This window comes from Mustela nigripes, chromosome 10, assembly GCF_022355385.1.
Source record: "Mustela nigripes isolate SB6536 chromosome 10, MUSNIG.SB6536, whole genome shotgun sequence".
In the NCBI taxonomy this organism is placed as follows: domain Eukaryota; kingdom Metazoa; phylum Chordata; class Mammalia; order Carnivora; family Mustelidae; genus Mustela; species Mustela nigripes.
In genome coordinates this window covers 34,901,359-34,910,417 of record NC_081566.1, presented here as the reverse complement: position 1 = coordinate 34,910,417, position 9,059 = coordinate 34,901,359, and the positions used below count along the sequence as shown (strand labels likewise).

The following is a 9,059-nucleotide window of genomic DNA, read 5'->3' as shown; positions in this document are numbered from 1 at the left end:
AGACCAGGAAGCTAACACCCGGGATGAGGGGGTATGGGAGGGGTGTGGGTTGGGACAGCCCCTGTAAGGCTGCCGGAGGGGAGGGAGATGGGGAAGACCCCGTTTTATGCAGATGAGGGAATTCCGCAGAAACCTCTTTCCGCTTTGGAATTCTTTCCTGTGAGGCTGGGGTATTGCAGGGGAAAATTTAGGTTTGGACAGATATCTCCCAGTGGGGCTGCAAGCCGCCCTGGCTGGGCCCAGGCTGCCTGAAAGCAGCCAAATAGTCTGCTGTCATATTTATAATAAACCGACCTGTGGGAAGGCCCCGCGGGCCATCGCAGCGGGAACGGGTGGGCTTCCCCCTAATTTATTGTGCGCTTGTTTATCCCGTGTCTGTGATGCGAGCCGAGCGATGTCCTGTAGTGCATATTGTACGGACTGATTTTCCTGAATAAACTCAACTCTCTGCCAGTCAGTGGAACTGTCTTCTCATTCAGCAAGGGCCAGCCAAGGACTCCTAAGTGGTGGTGATTAGAAGCGAAAGGTGCCTTAAAGAACGCACATAGGGGGGCGCCTGGGTGGCTCAGTGGGTTAAAGCCTCTGCCTTCGTTCGTCTCAGGTCATGATCCCAGGGTTCTGGGATCGAGCCTTGCCTTGGGCTCTCTGCTCAGCAGGGAGCCTGCTTCCCCCACTCTCTTTCTGCCTGCCTCTCTGCCTACTTGTGATGTCTGCCTGTCAAATAAATAAATAAATAAATAAATAAAATCTTTAAAGAAAAAAAAATGCACATAGGTAGGGAAACCGAGGCTCGAAAGGGGTAAGAATCACTGAGTCCCAAGGCGAGTCAGAGCAGAGCAGGGCTTGGCATTGGGTCTCTAAAGCCCTCCACCTAATGATCTAGAAGGTGGACGTGGGGCCCCTGACCGCCGGCCTCTTGATATCACTCCGCCTCTCTCTGTCTCTGTGCCTTTCTGTCTTTGAATGTCATTTCTTTCTTACTGCTTCCAACCTAGATACATCTCCGACCCTACATTCGTCCTCCATGGGCTAGAGGTTGTGCTAGAGAGAAGGTGTTTCTGACACAGGGGTGGTTGTCCTGCTGACAACGCGGGGCAGGGGCAGCCCAAGGCATGGACTATGCTGGGTAGAGCAGTAGCCCGGGCTACAGCGGAGAGAGGCCCAAATGGGCACCATCTTCTAGAAGGACATTCCTCATGCGGTTAGCAGCCGTAACAGCTGACCCTAAGCACCTGCCATGTGCCGGGTGCTGTGCCGAGCCCTTTCTCGTCACCTCCCCGGGTTATCATCTGTGCTGTGAGTGGCTGCCCGAAGCGTCCTCTCTTCACTGCTACCCAAGGAAGAGATCCCACAGGGCTCGCTTCCATGGACAGAACAAGATCTCTGAAGTCAGACGCGCTGGCTCCAAGCCCTTGTGACTTGGCATAAACTACTTGATGTCTCTGTCTCAGCGCCCTCTTCTGTAAAGGTGGGGGCAATGCCACCAATGTCAAATTGTTGCTGTGAGCATCAGGTGTGGTGAAGCACCCCAGCCCCCTCACTGCCTACACCCTGCCCTTCCCCCCCCCCCCCCCCCCCCCCCCCCCCCCCCCCCCCCCCCCCCGCCCTGGCGAACCCAGCAAGGTTCTAGCTGCACCTTGGGGTTGGTGGAGGGGGAAGAAAGTGCCAACCAGGAGCCAAGGGCTGGTGTCGAGGCTTCTCTAGACGTGAACTGCCTGGGGCAAGAAACTGTCTTTCTTTGGTCCTTAGTCCTCTGGAATGTGGAAAATGACCGCTTTTCATTTAAAAGCCAGAGTCATCAACACAGCCTAGAGAGCCCTGTGATCTGTCCCCAAGGCCTCCCCAGCTTTGTTTCTCTAACGATGCCCTGATGCCCTGACTGCCGGCGTGTGGGGCTCCCTCCGACCCTGCCATCCTGGCCTGTGATCTGTGTTCCCCAAACACCCCGGTCAAGCTCTCATCTTAGGGCCTTCGCACGTTGTGGGCACATGTATGGGTCATCAGAGGTCGGGTTAAAAAAAAAAAAAAGATCCAGCATCACGTTCTGATGGGATGAATAAGTTATGAAGAGGAAGCGGAACTGTTCGTTGAGGATTCCACCTTTGCAAGGTGACCTTGGGTAGATATCCATCCTGAGGCGCCTGGAGGAGGGCAGGACCAGCTTCATCAGAACATTTCTGATATTTTATGGCTGCCTTGAGGCCCACTTGAACCCAGACATCTTCCCCTTTAGGCCTTTATTCAAAGGTATCTTATGGATGAACAAACCCCTCATTTCCACCTTTAGCACATCTGAGACCCCTTTCCTGCTTCCCCAGCATCCTACTTTGTTACCTGTTTCCCTACTCAGGTGTAAGCTCCATGAGGGCGAGGATAGTTTGGTTTTTTTCACTGCCTGGCACTTACTAGGTGTTAAATTCACATTTCTTGAGTAAATGACCTGGATGAACTTAAATGATGATAATAGCAAACATTTATATAGGGCTTTCTATGTGGCAGGCTATGGTCTAAAAAATACACATAATGTACTATAATAAATATATTTATTTTATTTAATTCTCCCAACCATCCTCTAGCAGTTCTGAGAATGAAATAAAATGGGGGGGGGGGGGAAGGCCACTGCTTTGAATCCTAGCAACACAGGTAATTAAACTCCAAGGAGGAAACTGGGGCACAGAGAACTTAAGTAAGAGACCCGAAGTCACACAGCTCCCAAGCAGCAGAGCCAGGGAACCTGGTTTCAGGATGAGCTACAATGTTAGCAATGATGGCCACATGCTGAGTGCTCACCCTGTGCCAGGCGCTGAGGTGAAAACTTGAGGTACCATTTCTCCTTCATTCCTCATGATGCTCTGTAAGGTAAAGATGATTGACCAACCCAATTCTACAGATGAAGAGAGCTAAAGCTTAAGGAGTTTCATTCACACCTACGGTCATGCAGGTGGTTGTGGAACTGGGATTCAAATTTGGGATCCTACTCCAAAACCAGAGCCCTCGGTCATGATGGAATGTCATCTTGGGCAAGCATGGAGAGAAAACCCTTTCCCGGCATCGTGGGCTGCACCTGCCAGGTTGCAGAAGCAGTAAAAGAGGAGGAGGAGAGCCGGGGCAGGAGGGGGAGGAAGGAGTAGGGAAGGAGAAGATCTCTCTCCCACTCTCTTTCCTTCTGTATCTCTTGTTTGTGGGTTTCACTTTGTCCCCTTCGCTGGTGCATCTGTCCTTTCCTTCCTTCCTGACTTAAAGAATGTCTCCTGACTCTTTCGTAGGCCACAGGGGGTCTGGAACAGAATTGTGATTTTGGTTTTGATATTGTTGTTTTTTGTTGGTTTGTTTGTTTTCTGTTTTCACAGAGCTGGTGTTTAATACTTGGGTGCCGAGGAACCAAGTATAAAATTCTCCCCTAAACCATCCGTTCTGAGTCCTTTATGAGATGCTAGGCACCCTTGCAAACTCAGGGCTCAGCTTTCACTGCTAAGGTGCCAAGGGAGGCACCCCACAGCAGGTGGCAGGACCACGGCAGGTGCCTTACATACAGGATCTCTCTCGAGTCCCAGAGGAGCAGAGGCGGTCAGAGGTCTTACCCTCAAGTGAGCAGTGAAAGAGGCTGAGGCTCAGGAAGGTGGGAAATCGCATGGCTAAGGGACGGCAGATGGAGACAGTAAATCCAGGTTCCATCTTCCTGGCTCCAGGACTCTCTCCCCTTGCTGCTAGGAGAGTTCACTTTATCTTGGGCAAGACTATATAATCTGGGACCTAGATTACTATGCCGGATGCAAGCAACGCAGATCCTTAACCCCAGACGTACAAAAAAGGACCTGGACTTACTAGCAGCAATTCTGTAAAGCTGCACACTAATTCATGGGCCAACACAGAGCAAAGAAGCAGAGGCCAAGTTCTGAACGTGTCACATGATGTTCCTGGTCCAGCTGAGAGTCTGGACTCCTGGAGGACACTGTCTTCTCTTTCCATCTTCCAGAGCCAGGCATGCACAGGGCGACTGTCTTTGAGAGCTGTGGCCTTGTCGGAAAGATGGGCCAAGAGAGTAAGAAGATAGGCTTTTGTGTGAAATCCTGCCCCTGCCCTTACTGTATGACCTCGGGCAATCTACTTAATCTGAGCCTGTTTCCTTCTCAGTACAAATGTAGGAGAGAGCCGACTCCCAGATTATGAGGCTCAGGACATCATCTATAGTAGATATGTATAGTAGATGTGTAGTAGGTGCTCATTAAAGATGATGGTTGTTCCTAATGATTTCTTACCTTTTCTAATTTTATTTCCCATAAAACACTGTTGTTTTGGGAAAGCCTTACTCTTACAGGTTTTTTAAACTAGCAAGTGAGACCAGAGTAAAGGTACTGGCCTCTGGATCTGCACTCCGCAAGGCGGTCAGCTGAGTCCCTGAGAGGGAATGTGCATTTCTGTGCAGACAGCCAGGCTCCAGCTGTCTTTCTGAATCTCTCTACTCCTCAGACACCCTCATGAACTCATTCTGCCTCAGTCACAGACTTATCCCAGTGCGGAACCCCTCCCTTGCCTGGCTGGACCTTGCCTCATTCATGCCCAGCACAATCCCTGGTGCCTACAGATCACGGGCGATCTCTGAGGCAGATGGGACTGAATGCCCGACTAGGGGCAGACACAGACTCATTCCTGGAGGGAGGTTTGGGGACCAGCATATTGCATTTGGCCAAGGAGTTTCGGGGAGGATAACTTCTTAAAAAGCTGTTATGAAGGAGCTCTAGGACATTCTAGAGAGAGTATCTACTTCCAGTCCTGTTTCGGAGAGCCACTTGGTTAGCCCAGTCTCAGAACTCGGCCATGAGCCACCATCTGTAGACTAGGGTGTCATAGAAGAGACCTTCTCTATGCAGGAATATGGCTTGATCCAGGCATGGGGCCCGGGAGAGGGCTCAGAAGCCAGCATTTACCATGAGGGACCTTTGCCCCAGCATGCCCCGAGTCTGGATATCTCTGTCTGATCACTTTCTTAGGTACTAAGAAGACTCTGTGCCTCAGTTTCCTTACTTGGAAAATGAAAAGAATAATCATACCCACCTTATGGGTTGCCTGAGGATAAAATGAGTTAATATATTATGAAGGATTCAGTGCCTGGAATTCAGTAAGTGCTACAAACAACAAAAGAGCCTCTGGTCACGTTCTGTTGCTGTCCTATCTCTGCCCTAACCTGGGATGAGCTTCCTAAGATCCATAGTTCCATTCCAGGGACAGAAAGTCGTCTTCCTCTCGCTCCTTCCTCTCCACCCCCACGCCACCCCCCTTTGGGTTCTTTGGGGCCCAGAGCGGTTTTCCAGTGTTTGACAAGTCAGAGATCCGTTAGTGTCCATCTCCTCTTTCCAGACTGTGCTCCCGGGGGACGGCTGCAGGGTGAATGGCTGCTCTCAGTATAGGAACAGATTAACGCGTGCCTGAAGACAAGCCAATCCCGGCTGTCTAGGCAGCTCCCTCTCTCAGGAAACCCGTGGCTTTGCTTTTCGGCTGCCTAAGACATGCCTTGTCCTCCACGGATACATCTGTTTGGTACCCTTGTTTTAGCCTAGAACAAGGAGTCCGTTTTCCACTCTGTCTAGCTTCCCTAGCTTTGGGTTTGATTTTGCCTCTGATTGTTGTCTTCTGGTCTTCAAGTCCATATCCTGAAGCCTTCAGGTCAGCGCCTCCCATCCCTCTCCGGGGCCAGCCAGCCCCTCAGGTATCTTGCTCACCTAGATCCCTGCTTCCCTGGGAGCAGCACAGTCCCGAGGGTCCCGGCCACAGCATGCTGTCTGCTCTGACAGACCAGCCCCAGCACCTTCACTCTTGGGCAGGGAGTTCTCAGTTTTTTGGACCAGCAGCCCTGGGAGCCAGGAGAAAGGACTTAAGAAGTACCGACTTCACCTCTTCCTCACCTCCTCAGTGTCTTGAACAGATCCACACCCAGCCCAGGAAGGGTGCAGTGGAACTCCGGAGGGGGTGTTCTGAGTGCAGATGACGCCCACCGGTAGAGACCTCGGGAGGACAGCGCTGAGGCAATGGGGTTATGCCTGCGGAGCTAGAAATGAGGTCTGAGTGGACAGTGTTGGGACGGCAGAGAGCTTAGTCTCTGTGGAGAACCAGTGCCTGAAAAAGGGCTTTGAATCTAGTTAGGGAAATGGATCACTAAGCAAGACAGCTGAGCTGCTCTGAACTGTGCAGTGTTGACCTCAGCATCACCAAAGGAAACTGGTCCTTGGTTCTTAGAAATGGAAGATCTCAAAGAGCCGCTTCTTTAGACTGATGTTCACCGTTCATGGCATTGACCCTTTTCAACGTTCTGCGATACCTCCCTAACCCACCCAACACCCCCAGGAGGACCCTCCCTCAGGTACAGAAGCAACTTCTGCTTCAGAAACTTTGTTCTAACTATCCCACTGCAAGGAGCAAGGGTCCTTCTGCTCCTGCCACAGCCTCTCCATCCCCAAACCTCACAAAATCATTAGTTCTTCAAAGCCTTTCTCAAACCGGGCTCTCTCTAAGAAACCAACTCAGATAAGAAGTAATCTCCATACCCCCCCCCCCAACCTCCAGTGGCTATGATGAGCACAGACTCTGCATTTTCTAGGAATGTCCTGATAACAACCTCTCCCATCATCTCCATAAATAACCTCCTCCTTCTCCCACTTCATGTCACGATTGGGAATGTGTGATTAATATACCAGTGGGTCTTTGCACCTGCCATTAGATCCAGGGATCTCAAACTTCTGTGTGCTCTGGACCTCCTTGGCACACAGCAAAGCCTATGGATCCTACTCAGAATAATATTTTTAAATGCATAAAATAATACATAGGATTATAAAAGAAATCAATTATATTAAAATACAGCTATCAAAATACAGAATGACAACAGGTAATATAAAATGAATATCCTTTTTTATTAATGCATTAACAAGAGAGTGCAGACAGGCAGGCCTAAAAACTACTGGCATTTCTAAGTAGTGATGAGTAAAAATGATATTTTGTAGTGTCTGAAATAACTGTAATATGATACAAAAATATTTGTGGTTTCTGTTAAATGACTAAGTCACAAGTACTGCTAATACTCTTCTGGTTTGTATTTATTTCCTATTCTCATAATCAAAGAAAATGCTAAATTTTTATTAGAGGTTAGGGGAAAGAAAAGATCTGGGTTTTTTTTCATCCAACTTCTCCCAGGCTATGATCTCCCATATTAAAGGCTCTGTTCCCCTACAATGCTCTGAGTCCCACAAGAGGTCCCGAGACACAGGTCTTTTCACTTGGGTGCTCTGGGGTCATCCAGCTCAGTGCCCACACCTGAGAGCCCACACCTGGGAGTCTCCATGCTTGTTGGTGGAACTAAAAGGCAAAGAATTACATTCATCCCTGTTCTTCTAGATGAGGAAACTTAATTCAAGGCCACGTCTGGACTTTTGTTCCCAGAGTCCATGTCCAGGGGAGGGTTTTCCCAGTGATTCTCACTTGCAGGCAGAGGCTGGAGGAATTAGCCAACTCTGGGGTAGGCTATGTCAGAGGAAATCTCAAGAGAAAGGGCGGCAGCAAGTCAAGCTGGTTAAATAGAGCAAGATGGAAAGACACAGGAAAAGGAAATGACGTCACCCGTTTTACAGGCTTTGAGGACAGGGAACTGAAAATGTGCGCTTCGGATAGCGTCAGCTGCTCCGCCCATCCCCACCCAGCAAGTGGGTAGCGGGGAAGGGACCAGAGGCTGCAGGCCTGCGAATGAGAACGGTCTCTACGTGCCCATCCAGGGAGCTGAACTTCTTCCTTCAGCAGAACCTGAACACCCAAGCTTTTCCCTCCAAGGTGATGCAACTGGGCTGGAAGCCACGTGCCAGCAGCTGTGACGCTGGTGTAGACACGGAAAACCCTGAGCTACAAACGCAGGACATGCCTTGGGAAAAAAGGAGTGGCTGAGTTTAGTTCTTGGTTTCTAGAAAATTGTTTCCTGCCCAAAAATGGCTTGGTTAGGAAGCTGAACTTATGTCATAAGAAGGGATTTTTCTTTTCTCTCCTCTGCCAGGCTTATCTTTACAATTACACTGGTTGACGGAGTATATGCTGACACCCAGTTTTAAAACCCTATTTCCTAGAGCTAGCTGGCTGAGCTCATGAATGTGCCCCCCACTTCGTCACCACAGCCACATCACCTGCAAGTATTTTATCTGATCACTCACAGCGTGCCGAGCACTTTACTGCGCAGGAGGACCTCACGGCCAGTACAGTCACGACCACACTTCCTCCCTGACTCTGAGACCCTACATGGCCCCTTATTGCTTCACGGAGGGGGGTGGTGAGGACAAAGAGTCACAGAAACAAAAGGCAGAAATGAAAAGGACTTAAATCCTTTAATTAATTTCTCCATCATTTACAGATGAGGAAACCGAGATCCAGAGAAGATCCAAGACCACGCTGTGGGCTGCAGGTAAAGCCAGAGCCAGACAATCTCTCTCTAGATTCCTAGTCCAAGTTCACACTCCTTGGCATGATAACCGTGATGATAAAGCCGTTTTCCAGCTTGGTCTCCCATCGCCCCTCTACACGAAATCCAGCTCCAGCCAGCTAGGCCGTTTGCTAGTCCTCAAATATATTGTGAGCTTTGCTGCTCTAGTCATCTCTGTCCTGAAAGCCCTTTGTGGGACCCTAGTTTTTCTAGTTGGCTTATCCAATCACGTTGCTCCTTGCTGCAAGTCTTCATAACTCCTTGCTTTTCGGTAAAATCCAAATTTCTTAATATGGCCAATATTACTTCTGACCTCAGACCAGCTCATCTTTTACCCTCATCTCGCCATCCTCTTATCCCTGTCTGATTTCAGACCATTTGGTAATAACTATTTATTCTCTGTGTCTCTAATTTTAGGTTCAGCCAAGCCTGAGAGCCTGTGGCAGGGTTTAACATAAAGAGGACATGAGGGGCACCTGGGTGGCTCAGTGGATTAAAGCCTCTGCCTTCTGCTCGGGTCATGATCCCAGGGTCCTGGGATAGAACCCCGCATCAGTCTACTTCCTCCTCTCTCTCTCTCTCTCTGCCTGCCTCTCTGCCTACTTGT

At 49.7% G+C, this 9,059-nt stretch overlaps 1 long non-coding RNA gene across 1 annotated transcript; it reads left to right on the top strand.

The window, feature by feature from the left end:
* Window positions 1-7,705: 7,705 nt before the first annotated feature.
* Window positions 7,706-9,059, top strand: LOC132026138 (uncharacterized). The gene is made up of 3 exons (XR_009406793.1): window positions 7,706-7,815; window positions 8,384-8,434; window positions 8,870-9,059. It is a non-coding gene; the product is annotated as an uncharacterized LOC132026138 (long non-coding RNA).